Source organism: Vulpes lagopus, chromosome 22 (genome assembly GCF_018345385.1).
Source record: "Vulpes lagopus strain Blue_001 chromosome 22, ASM1834538v1, whole genome shotgun sequence".
Taxonomy (NCBI): domain Eukaryota; kingdom Metazoa; phylum Chordata; class Mammalia; order Carnivora; family Canidae; genus Vulpes; species Vulpes lagopus.
In genome coordinates this window covers 171,482-184,951 of record NC_054845.1, presented here as the reverse complement: position 1 = coordinate 184,951, position 13,470 = coordinate 171,482, and the positions used below count along the sequence as shown (strand labels likewise).

The 13,470-nt window shown below is 41.2% G+C and overlaps 1 protein-coding gene across 4 annotated transcripts in view; it reads left to right on the top strand.

The window, feature by feature from the left end:
* Positions 1-13,470, top strand: part of LOC121480484 (A-kinase anchor protein 13-like) — a 44,347-nt gene that overhangs the window by 20,194 nt on the left and 10,683 nt on the right. The gene's annotated exons all lie outside the window — the stretch shown is intronic.

Genomic DNA, 13,470 nt, shown 5'->3' with positions numbered 1-13,470 from the left:
ACTGAGTGGGAAATATCAGGGAGGGAGACAGAACATGAGAGACTCCTCACTCTGGGAAATGAACAAGGGGTAGTGGAAGGGGAGGTGGGTGGGGGTGACTGGGTGACGGGCACGGAGGGGGGCACTTGGCGGGATGAGCACTGGGTGTTATGCTATATGTTGGCAAATTGAACTCCAATAAAAAAAATACAAAAAAAAATTGGGGGATTTGCTTGAGGTCTGGAATAAAGCCGCTGCCCCCAGTGGGCGCATCAAGCCCTCTCCCCCAAACCGACATGGAGGCAGATGGATGTAGGGCTCATCTCTAAATAAACTGAACAACCCTTGGGGAAAGCAAAGACAACTAACCGCAAGTGCCCTATGGACAAAACATAGGCACTTTGCTGTGCTTAGAGGACAATAGGTAGATATTAATAACTTAATGTGAAAAAGCAAAAATGTAGCTGATTGGAGAAGGAAAAGCACACATAGAAGGAAAGATAAGAATGCTAATACACTGATAACATCACTGTGGTCATTCATTCATTCACTTGACAAATACTAATAACCCACGGGGTGCAGGTGTTGTTTTAGGCACTTGGGATACAGGGAAAGTAAAACATCAAATGAAACTCCTTTAGTCTTGGAACTTACATTACGTTATGACATTAATGAGGCTGCTAGAAATACTGCAAAAGCTGTTGGAATAAGAAATAGTCATTTAAATCTATTATTTAAAGGGAGCCTGGGTGGCTTAGTTGGTTAAGACTCTGCCTTCTGCTCAGGTCATGATCACAGGGTCCTGGGATCCAGCCCCGCCTCAGGCTCCCTTCCAAGGTTAGAGCCTGCTTCTCTAGCTCCCTCTGCCACTCCCCTTGCTTGTACTCTCTTGCTCTCTCTCTCTCTGTCAAGTAAACAAATAAAATCTTTAAAAAAATAAATATATTATTTAAAGACAGAAAGGTAATAGAAAAACTAAATAATACCATGCATTGAGAAAAGTAGAGTTGACTAAGTGACTGGAATTTCAAGTGCTTGTAAATGGGATTCATTAGATACTATCTAAAGTGGACAAATCAAAACAGAGATAAAATCATGATATCTTAAAAAAAAATCATGATATCTAGAATTAGGGAGGGACTCACCAAAACTGACACCAGAAACAACTGAATGGTTTGCCTGTGGGGTGTGGTGTTGAGGATGAGAATAGAAGGATGGGAAGGGTTTTTTTGTGTGTCCGTCATGTTCTATTTGCTTAGTTACCATGTGCGTGTATTATATTGATTAGTATATAATTTTAAATTAAGTGACTTCTAAGAACAATTTTAGGCAAAGAATGAGACTCATTTTTCATCCACCAAGTGTTATGGGATTAAGCACAAAGTCATTAGAAATGGATTTTCCTTTTCTTTTAATAAGTGTTTAAAAATAAATACCATTTCATTGTTTTCTCTTGACTGTAATAAATGGTGGGGTTCAAAGAATAAGTTTGCGAAGGTAAGTGCTAGGAATGAAAGATAGCTTGGGCACAGTTCATTTGAGCAAAATAATGCTTTCATTTCCCCATTGTTTACCTGTACTTAGCTAGCAGTATTTAGGAAAGTGGAGCTAACGTTTACTGAGTGCTTATTTTGTATAAAGCTCTTTGCATATGATAAATCAGTTAACACACTCAACAACCTCATGGTATTGACATTAATGTTCACATCTCATGGTTGAAGAAATTGAAGGGTAGACAAATAGTGAAGCTTGCTGACGGCAATCCAAGAGGTAGGTGGAGAGCTAGATTTCCCACCTAGGGCAAAGCTGCACTCTTTCTTCCCCAACCCTTGGTTTTTCAAGTGCTTACTTTCTTAGAAAAAGGCAAGATTTCGGTAAAATTCCATTGTAAGTTGTACTTCCCATTATAAGTCAATATTTTCTATGATGTAAATTCCTGTAAGTGACCAGTTTTTCTAGGTACCTATTGATAATATAAGTACCTATCAGCTGCCTCACATCTGAACGTGGAGAAAACTTGTCGAGTTTTATTTTCACCCTCAACCAATAATATCCTTCCTAATATCTTGCTGTATTTTAAAATATTCTTCAATGGTAGTTTGTCCTTGGACAAGTCTTTTGCTCCTTTTTTTTTTTTTTTATGATAGTCACAGAGAGAGAGAGAGAGAGGCAGAGACACAGGCAGAGGGAGAAGCAGGCTCCATGCACCGGGAGCCTGACGTGGGATTCGATCCTCGGTCTCCAGGATCACGCCCTGGGCCAAAGGCAGGCGCCAAACCGCTGCGCCACCCAGGGATCCCTCTTTTGCTCCATTTGATGACCAACTTTGCACACATAATTTCTTGTGTTGCTCTTATTTGCTGAAATTAAGCCATTGTCCTTCCTTGAGCCTACTAAGTTATCAAAAAGAGCAAGTAGCAAGTTAGAGGCGCACAAAAATGGGGGACGTAGTAGTAATACTAGTAATCATTCAAAAATAAGCTATCTCCTGTTTGTATACATATTAGATGCCAGATGCTTTGCACGGATCACCTCATTTAATCCTCTCTAGGGATCTGTGGGGCAGATATTGTGATCCATACTCTACAAACGAAAACTATAACCCATAGAGTTTAAGCAACATGTTCACACTGTCATAAACAGAGGACCTGGTAGAACTAGGACTTGAATTGTAGGTTTAGAAATATGCTTGTCACCTTTCTGAAGTTGCCTGACATAAATAATTTTACAGGTTCTGACATGTTATCTTTGGGAGGCAAGATAGCTGTTGAACAGTAAAGTTGGAATCTGTGACTTATCTGAAGTAATTTGCCTCTGCCAATGCCAATGAAGGGAAGTCCTAAGTGGGATACATTCTCTAACTTGTTTGGTTCCATGATGTTATTAATGGGTTAGAGATGTTCCTGCCATGCTGTTGCTGCTGCTAATTATTATTGTTGTTGTTATTATTATTATTATTATTATTATTATTATTATGGAATATGCAAAACTGGAAAGAGGAGAAGGAAAGTAAGTGAGAATGAGAGTCTTAAAAAAATCTAACAGTTTACAGCAAGGATCTGATTCTCGAATAAGAGGAAATTAAATAAGTGCAAAATTATAATCACGCTTTTGTCTGAAATGTTATCTATTCAAGTACAGGAAAGATGCAGCTTTGTAAGACCTCATACAAAATTCTGGCCATCTTATCCGTTTTGAGGCTGCATTACCATGTTCACAATGATAGCTCCCAAATACCTGTCTCCAGCCCAGGCCTCCACCTGGCTCCCTCCAGGCCGTATGTGCAGGAGCCCCGCGAATTCCTCTTCTGGGTGTCACATGTCCAGAAGTCTCCTTATACTCAGTATGTCCAAGATTGAACCCTTAAGCCATTCCCTCCAAGCCAGGTCTTCTTCCACTAAACTGAAATCAGTGAATATTACCACCATCTGTTCTGTTAATAAATTTAGGCATGTTGTTGATCCCTCTTTCTCCCTTATCCTCTCGTCTCCATCTTTAATTGCTCTCCAGACCCTGTCCATTTTAACTCCTAAGGATCTCAGAATTTGTCATTATTTTGTCTCCACCACTACTTATTTTCCACGGGACCATCATTTCTTTCCTGTACTATTGCTGTGGTCCATCTGGTCTCAATGTTTCTAGCCCTCTTCGCCCCATTTAACATGCGTCAGTGATATTTTCATATCACAAATGGGATTGGGTCATACATACATTTGCCCTGAGATTAAGTTCCTCCAATGCCTTTTATTTCTCTCCGAAATGATGTCTGTTAGACAGACATCATGCCCATGTATACCTTCTCAACCTCATTTCAGCAATCTCCTCCCTGTTCTCTGTACTCCAGTCATATGGGTTTTCTTTCAGTTTCTTGATCACACTATAGATCTTCCTGCCATAAAGCCTTTGCAGAAGTTCTTCCTTCTGTCTGAAATATTCTTTCCCCTCCTCATTTGGTTAAAGCCTACTCATGCGTCAGGTCTCCCTATTCAGATGGTATTTCCATAGGAAATTCTCCCCAACTCTTTAGGTTGAGATTCTTTAGTCACATATTCTGTTCCAGCCGTTTGGAGCTCTTTTTTCTTTTTTTTTTCGTTTGGAGCTCTTAGCTGAATTTATAATTCATTCATTGGTTTACATAGCACATATTTATCAAATACTTACTATGTACCAAGCTCTGTTCTAAGTGCTGGGGATACAGTGATCAATAAAACAGCTCTCTCCTAAGGATCTTCATGTGGCGGTAGAAGAGGTATACAATAGTCAAGTCAACAATAAAACATAAAGTGTGTCCTTTGGTGAAAGTGCTACAGAGAAAACTACCCCAGACGAAGAGGACAGGAAGTGCCTATGTGTGCGCATAAGTGCATGCTATTTTAAATAGTCAGGGAAATGATGAGCTAACATCTGAACTAGACTAGAGGATGAACCTTGCATATACCTGAAAGAAGACTGCTCCAGGTAGAGGGAGGAGTAAGGGAAAAACCTCTGAGACAGAAGTATGTTCTCCAGGTCTAAAGAGCAACAGGAGAGCCAGACTGTTTGGAGCAGGTTGATAGGCATGAAAATAGCAGGAGATGATGATGGAGAGGTGAGGTAGGAGCTTGGAGGTCGGTGTAAGAACTTTGGCTTTCAGTCAAGTATGTGGGAAATAATTATGCAACATAAGCAAAGGTTGTGATCTGACATATGTTCTTAAAGGATTGCACTGGCTGCTGTGTGGAGAATTAACTCTGTGTGGATAAGGCTGATGAAGGGTGGAAGCAGTGATATCAGTTAGGAACTTGTGGGCACTGATTCATGCAAGATATGATGGTGGGTTGGTCAGGATGGTGACAGTAGACATAGGGAAATGGTGAGATTCTGAATGTTTTTGAAGGAAAGCCAACAGAAAATGTTGAGAGATTGGATGTGTGTTACAGAAGAAAGAAAAAAAAAAATCATGAGTTACATTAAGATTTACGGCCAAAGTAACTAGAAGGATGGAGTCATGATTTACTGAGATGGACACGTCCATGGGAGCAGCAGAATTGAGGAGAAAGATCAGGAGTCCATCTGGACATATTAAGCTTAAGATGCCAAGTGGAGTTAGAGAGTAAATAGGTAGTCAGATTTATGAATCTAGAGGTTGGAATAGAAATCTGGGAAGTGTGACCAACCATCGTGGTTTGCCTGGGACTGAGGAGGTTCACAGAATACAGAACTTCTGGTTCTAAAGCCAAGAAAGTCCTGGGCAAACTGGGGTGGGTTTTTATCCTAGGTCTGGGGTAGAGATATGAATGTGTGGGGCTTTGGCATTTGGTTGATTCCGCTTGCATGAAGTATCTAAAGTAGTCAAATTTACAGAATCACCGATTGACATGGTGGTTGCCAGTGGGCTGGAAGAGAGGAAATGGGCAGCTGCTAATCAACAGGCATAAAATTGCAGTTAAACAAGATGAATAAGCTCTAGAGATCTACTCCACAACATTGTACCTATAACTAACATACTATCCCTATTTTACACTTAATTTTGTTTAGAGATAGAGATAGATCTCACTTTTACTGATCTTACCACAATATAAATAGATAGATAAATAAATAAATGAATAAATAAAAACCTAAAAAGAAGTTTAAACTAATATTCTCCTTAACATCTTTCCAAGTTTCTACTTCAGCTAATTTTGCCACTACCTACCCAGGAACTAAGGCCCCCGATCTGGTTCTCGCCTTCCCTTACTTCTACCCTGCCCTCACTCCACACGTTTAATTAGGTGACTGATCTTAACTATTTCTCAGGTGTATGTCCTCTACTCCCTCCCTATTGCCATTCTTCAGTTCGTGTTCCTGCCATCACTCACCTGAACCAGTATAGTCACTTTCTCGCTAGAAATCCTGCCTTGACTCTCTTACCCCCCCCCCCCCCACCAGCTGTCTCCACACTGCTGACAACCACCTTTCTAAAGTTTAAATCTAGTTATTTGCTTCCTGGACTAATACGTATCAGAAGCTATCTTGTTACCTTCAGAATAAAGTTAAAACCTCTTCTGGCGCAGAAAGTCCTTCGTCACTTAGCCCTCCCCCTTCTTTGGCCTCAGCTCCCGGCCCCACTCCCTTGTTACCCTCATCCATCAGTGACCAGCCATTAACGATGCCCAGCTTTGCAGTCCCCTTCATTCCACCCTGTGTCTGTCAGGGTGTCACAGCTGCCGTTACGTTATTCTCTGTGGTGAAGCTCTGTTCCTCCATCTTGACAACTGAAAATCCTTCTCCTTCATGGATGTTTTCTTGATGTACCCGTCAGTAGAATGAGCCCTTTTAAGCCATGCTTGCTGCTTCCAGCACTTGCTGCAGCGCAGTACAGTGACTAGTTGCACCGTCTACTCTCCACCAGACCGGGAGTATCTGGGGGCAGCACCTGTGTCTTTTTTTTTTTTCACCTGTGTCTTCTCAGCATTGTGTCTCATGTACCTTCTGAGCACCTGGCCCATTACAGGTGTTCAGGGAACTGTTGCAAAGTGAATGAAATTCGTCTGTATTTCCTAATTTCTTCTCATCAGAATTTCTTAAACAGAAAATAGGGGACAGAATCATAGAGAATTTTTGTCCTCACCTGACCAGGGATATGAGGGCTTAGAAGAGAGTAGAATGGGAAAGGGGGAGAGAGACACTGTGTGGTACGCTTTTGGCAAACAAAAATATTTGTGAGGCTCAAGTGGAAGAGCACACAGGGAGCTTGGCCTGCCTTTAGTTTTTGCCTCGCTGCTTCCACAGGAGGGGAGTTGCCAAATGCCCAAGAGAGCAAGTTACAGAGAAGGAAAGAAGAGGCAATGAAACAGGGTTCAAGATCCTTGTGTGCACCCGGCTTCTGGCCTGTTCTGTCAGGATCCCCGCTTTCTTCATCAGGTAGTTGGAGTGCTGAGTCATGTGAGGATTGCACAACTAGCTGCGAGGCCGCTTCATGCAAACCTTAGGCTTTCTTCCTTAAAGTGCGTGCAGCTGAAGAAAAGTGCTTACACTCTCTGTCTTACTATTCACATTGGAATGAACCCAACATAATTTTCAGGCAACAGCTGTTAATAATTACAGAGAAAGCATTTTATGGCTATGCAGCTGGAGCACGTTTTGTGTCTGAGACAATGACGCATTAGCTAACAGCTTCTTTCCCTACTTCACCCGTTTTAATTTTCTTAACTTCAATTGCATTTTTTTTCTACGACAGACACCACACCTAGCACCTGTCCCTTTCTTGTTAGCTCCAGGCTCCACCAAGTCCAGCTCAGACTCTGATCTTTGGTCTCTGAGCTGTTGACTCGTCTGTCGTTAGCTGTCCGGGACTTAGCAGGTCAGTCTGAAATTCAGATAGACAATGGTCTGTGAAACCACCTACTGCCTGCTGCCAGGTTCTCTGCAGCGTCTTGAGAACAAGTGACCTGGGCATTTGTGGGAAATATACTCAGATGGTGGCTGTGGTGTCTCCCCCGTATTCTTGTCAGGAGGGGTGTAGAAAACAGATATTCAGTTGCCTCCTTTGAGCCAGGCAATATGTTACTCATGTCCATATATACTAACTTACTCAAGCTTCATTTAAAAAAAATGCATTATTATCAGATTTTACAGATACAGAAAACAGTACGGATACACAAGCACAACTAGACAGAAAGACAACCAATGGCTTTTGAACCTAGCCTGGCTTCCGTCAAAACCCATGCCTCTTACAACACGTGCATCAAGCTGTAGGTTTATGGTGATTTGCCCGGAGGGAAGAAAAGTCCAGAGGTGTGATTACCTCATCCTACCTCTTGTCCCCTGTCTTAATTCTCAGCCTTCAGTGTGTGGCCCTCCACCAGACAGTGGCATCTCTATTGACACTTTGGTAGCCTCTGCTTGCTCTTTCACTCTTCGCTAGCTTCAGCCTTTAACTCCTGGAAGACAAGAAAGTTCCATAGTGTCATAGTATCAGAAAATGGAACGTAGGTTTGCTCTAGGCTCTGCTCCTTCTTCGAGGGACTTGGTTAAGTTCCCAGTCTCTTTGGGACCCAGTTTACTCATATGTAGAATGAACAGATTGAATGAGGTTGTTTAAGGCTGCTCTGGTAATAATTTCGAACCCTAATTGAGAGTTCATGAAGTTTTCCTATTAGAATATAGGAATTATTTGAGCTTTCACTCAAGGAAGTTAAAATTAAAAACTTCTGTTGAGGAAACTGAGGCTCTACAAGAGCAGGTGTACACAGAGTTTTATCCGTGTTTCAGCAACCTGGGCCTCTGTTCATGTTCGTTAGTTCCTTCTGCGCCTCTTTACTTCCTTCTACCACCCTGGAGAGTTCCTATTGTTTCTTCAGTTTGTGTCTCCTCTTCCAAAAACTGTTTCAAATATCCCTGTTGGGGTAAATTGCCCCCTTCCTTGCTCCCATAGCACATTGTACATAATTTCAACCTCAAATTTACGGCATTTTCTTAAATGCGTGTGTTTTATTCTATCTTCTCTATTAAATCATAAGCTACTGGCAGGAATGCACCCTGTTCTATTCATCTTTGTGTCGCAGGCTGTATCATGTGCTCAATAAATATTATTGGAACCAAACCAAATGGACTGATGCCAAACACCGGACTTTACCCTTGTATTTGTCAAGATATTTTCCAAGTATGTTTATATTCACACTGTCATTTCACAAATAGAGAAACGCAGGCCATATAACCGAGGATAGAACTTCCGAATTTTGCTCATTGCTAGGCTTCTGGGAAGAGTTATCTATGCCCATTTTCCTAATGCCTTACTCACCTTCCACAGCTAAGTTCTCTTCAATCCACCACGCCACTCAATCTCTTCTGGTCATATTACAAAATCCAGCATCAGCCTCCGGTCTTCCACTTACTTGCATTTCCTGAGTCATCACTTTCTCCATTTGAAACTCTCTCTTTCCTTGGTTCCTTTTTTTTTTTTTTAATAAATCAATGTTTATTGGTGTTCAATTTACCAACAAACAGAATAACACCCAGTGCTCATCCCATCAAGCGCCCCCCTTAGTGCCCATCACCCATTCACACCCCCCCCCCGCCCTCCTCCCCTTCCAGCACCCCTAGTTCGTTTCCCAGAGTTAGGAGTCTTTATGTTCTGTCTCCCTTCCTTTTTTTTTTTTAAACATTTTTTAAATTTTTATTTATTTATGATAGTCACACACAGAGAGAGAGAGAGGCAGAGACACAGGCAGAGGGAGAAGCAGGCTCCATGCACCGGGAGCCCGACGTGGGACTCGATCCTGGGTCTCCAGGATTGCGCCCTGGGCCAAAGGCAGGCGCCAAACCGCTGCGCCACCCAGGGATCCCTCTGTCTCCCTTCCTGATATTTCCCACACATTTCTTCTCCCTTCCTTTATATTCCCTTTCACTATTATCTATATTCCTCAAATGAATGAGAACATACACTGTTTGTCCTTCTCCGATTGACTTACTTCACTCAGCATAATACCCTCCAGTCGAAGCAAATGGTGGGTATTTGTCGTTTCTAATTGCTGAGTAATATTCCATTGTATACATAAACCACATCTTCTTTGTCCATTCATCTTTCGATGGACACCGAGGCTCCTTCCACAGTTTGGCTATTGTGGACATTGCTGCTAGAAACATCGGGGTGCAGGTGTCCCGGCGTTTCATTGCATCTGAATCTTTGGGGTAAATCCCCAGCAGTGCAATTGCTGGGTCGTAGGGCAGGTCTATTTTTAACTCTTTGAGGAACCTCCACACAGTTTTCCAGAGTGGCTGCACCAGTTCACATTCCCACCAACAGTGCAGGAGGGTTCCCCTTTCTCCACATCCTCTCCAACATTCGTGGTTTCCTGCCTTGTTAATTTTCCCCATTCTCACTGGTGTGAGGTGGGATCTCATTGTGGTTTTGATTTGTATTTCCCTGATGGCAAGTGATATGGAGCGTTTTCTCATGTGCATGTTGGCCATGTCTGTGTCTTCCTCTGTGAGATTTCTCTTCATGTCTTTTGCCCATTTCATGATTGGATTGTTTGTTTCTTTGGTGTTGAGCTTACTAAGTTCTTTATAGATCTTGAAAACTAGCCCTTTATCTGATACGTCATTTGCAAATATCTTCTCCCATTCTGTAGGTTGTCTTGTAGTTTTGTTGACTGTTTCCTTTGCTGTGCAAAAGTTTCTTATCTTGATGAAGTCCCAATAGTTCATTTTTGCTTTTGTTTCTTTTGCCTTCGTGCATGTATCTTGCAAGAAGTTACTGTGGCCAAGTTCAAAAAGGGTGTTGCCTGTGTTTTCCTCTACGATTTTGATGGAATCTTGTCTCACATTTAGATCTTTCATCCATTTTGAGTTTATCTTTGTGTATGGTGAAAGAGAGTGGTCCAGTTTCATTCTTCTGCATGTGGATGTCCAATTTTCCCAGCACCATTTATTGAAGAGACTGTCTTTCTTCCAGTGGATAGTCTTTCCTCCTTTATCGAATATTAGTTGACCATAAAGTTCAGGGTCCACTGCTGGTTTCTCTATTCTGTTCCATTGATCTCTGTGTCTGTTTTTGTGCCAGTACCACACTGTCTTGATGACCACAGCTTTGTAGTACAACCTGAAATCTGGCATTGTGATGCCCCCAGCTATGGTTTTCTTTTTTAAAATTCCCCTGGCTATTCGGGGTCCTTTCTGATTCCACACAAATCTTAAAATAATTTGTTCTAACTCTCTGAAGAAAGTCCATGGTATTTTGATAGGGATTGCATTAAACGTGTAAATTGCCCTGGGTAACATTGACATTTTCACAATATTAATTCTGCTAACCTGGTACTAGGGAGCTAGCATGGAATATTTTTCCATCTCTTTGTGTCTTCCTCAATTTCTTTCAGAAGTGTTCTGTAGTTTTTAGGGTATAGATCCTTTACCTCTTTGGTTAGGTTTATTCCTAGGTATCTTATGCTTTTGGGTGCAATTGTAAATGGGATTGACTCCTTAATTTCTCTTTCTTCAGTCTCATTGTTAGTGTATAGAAATGCCACTGACTTCTGGGCATTGATTTTATATCCTGCCACACTACCAAATTGCTGTATGAGTTCTAGCAATCTTGGGGTGGAGGCTTTTGGGTTTTCTATGTAGAGTATCATGTCATCGGCGAAGAGGGAGAGTTTGACTTCTTCTTTGAGAATTTGAATGCCTTGAATGTCTTTTTGTTGTCTGATTGCTGAGGCTAGGACTTCTAGTACTATGTTGAATAGCAGTGGTGAGAGTGGACATCCCTGTCTTGTTCCTGATCTTAGGGGAAAGGCTCCCAGTGCTTCCCCATTGAGAATGATATTTGCTCTGGGCTTTTCGTAGATGACTTTTAAGATGTTGAGGAATGTTCCCTCTATCCCTACACTCTGAAGAGTTTTGATCAGGAATGGATGCTGTATTTTGTCAAATGCTTTCTCTGCATCTAATGAGAGGATCATATGTTCCTGCTGTTGACCTTGAGTGGGAGGTATGTGTGCACACGGATGGGATACGTGTGTGTGTGTGTGTGTGTGTGTGTGGTTTCCAGCTTTGCTAACAGCAGGAGCTCAAAAGGGCAGAGAGGAGGGAGGACCCATGACACTCAGTCCCATACCATATTGAAGGCCAGAGGCAATTTAATGTTAAATTAGGCAGGATCTTCCCTCCTTCCCAACTGACCTTTGTATTTCCTTTTTGAGAACTATGAATTAATGATGCCTCAAGGCTGACGGATTAATTGCCCTAGGTGGAGAATTTAGCCTCCTAGTAGTCATACCAACCTCAACTCTGCATTTCTCAATATCTATTATGTGAGCTACTAACTTGACCTCTTCCACCCATCACCCAGCGTTTTTGAATTATAAAATTATTTCCTGCCTTGTTACTTTGGGAATTTTTAATCTCTTTGGTTTTGTTTTTAAGAAGTAACCTAAAATTTCTACAACACTAAATAAAATGGTACTACCTTTCAAAAAAAAAAAAAAAAAAAAAAGGATCATATGGTTCTTGGTTTTTCTCTTGCTGATATGATGAATCACACTGATTGTTTTACGAGTGTTGAACCAGCCTTGTGTCCCGGGGATAAATCCTACTTGGTCATGGTGAATAATTTTCTTAATGGGTTGTTGGATCCTATTGGCTAGTATCTTGTTGAGAATTTTTGCATCCATGTTCATCAGGGATATTGGTCTGTAATTCTCCTTTTTGGTGGGGTCTTTGTCTGGTTTCGGAATTAAGGTGATGCTGGCCTCATAGAACGAATTTGGAAGTACTCCGTCTCTTTCTATATTTCCAAACAGCTTTAGTAGAATAGGTATGATTTCTTCTTTAAACGTTTGATAGAATTGCCCTGGGAAGCCATCTGGCCCTGGACTCTTGTGTCTTGGGAGGTGTTTGATGACTGCTTCAATTTCCTCCTTGGTTATTGGCCTGTTCAGGTTTTCTATTTCCTCCTGTTCCAGTTTTGGTAGTTTGTGGCTTTCCAGGAATGCGTCCATTTCTTCTAGATTTCCTAATTTATTGGCGTAGAGCTGTTTATAATCTGTTTTTAAAATCGTTTGTATTTCCTTGGTGTTGGTAGTGATCTCTCCTTTCTCATTCATGATTTTATTAATTTGAGTCTTCTCTCTCTTCTTTTTAATAAGGTTGGCTAATGGTTTATCTATCTTATTAATTCTTTCAAAGAACCAACTCCTGGTTCTGTTGATCTGTTCCACAGTTCTTCTGTTCTCGATTTCGTTGAGTTCTGCTCGAATTTTAATTAACTCTCTTCTGCTGGGTGTGGAATCTATCTGCTGTTTTTTCTCTAGCTCCTTTATGTGTAAGGTGAGCTTTTGTATTTGAGTTCTTTCCAGTTTTTGAATGGATGCTTGTATTGTGATGTATTTCCCCCTTAGGGCTGCTTTTGCTGAATCTCAAAGATTTTGAACGGTTGTGTCTTCATTCTCATTAGTTTCCATGAATCTTTTTAATTCTTCCTTAATTTCCTGGTTGACCCTTTCATCTTTTAGCAGGATGGTCCTTAACCTCCACGTGTTTGAGGTTCTTCCAGACTTCTTGTCGTGATTTAGTTATAATTTCAAGGCATTATAGTCTGAGAATATGCAAGGGACGATCCCAATCTTTTGGTATTGTTTCAGACCGGATTTGTGACCCAGTATGTGGTCTATTCTGGAGAAAGTTCCATGTGCACTTGAGAAGAATGTGTATTCAGTTGAGTTTGGATGTAAAGTTCTGTAGATACCTGTGAAATCCATCTGGTCCAGTGTATCATTTAAAGCTCTCGTTTCTTTGGATATGTTGTGCTTAGAAGACCTATCTAGTATAGAAAGAGCTAGATTGAAGTCACCAAGTATAAGTGTATTATTATCTAAGTATTTCTTCAGTTTGATTATTAATTGGTTTAAATATTTGGCAGCTCCCACATTCGGGGCATATATATTGAGGATTGTTAAGTCCTCTTGTTAGATAGATCCTTTAAGTATGATATAGTGTCCCTCTTCATCTCTCACTACATTCTTCGGGGTAAAT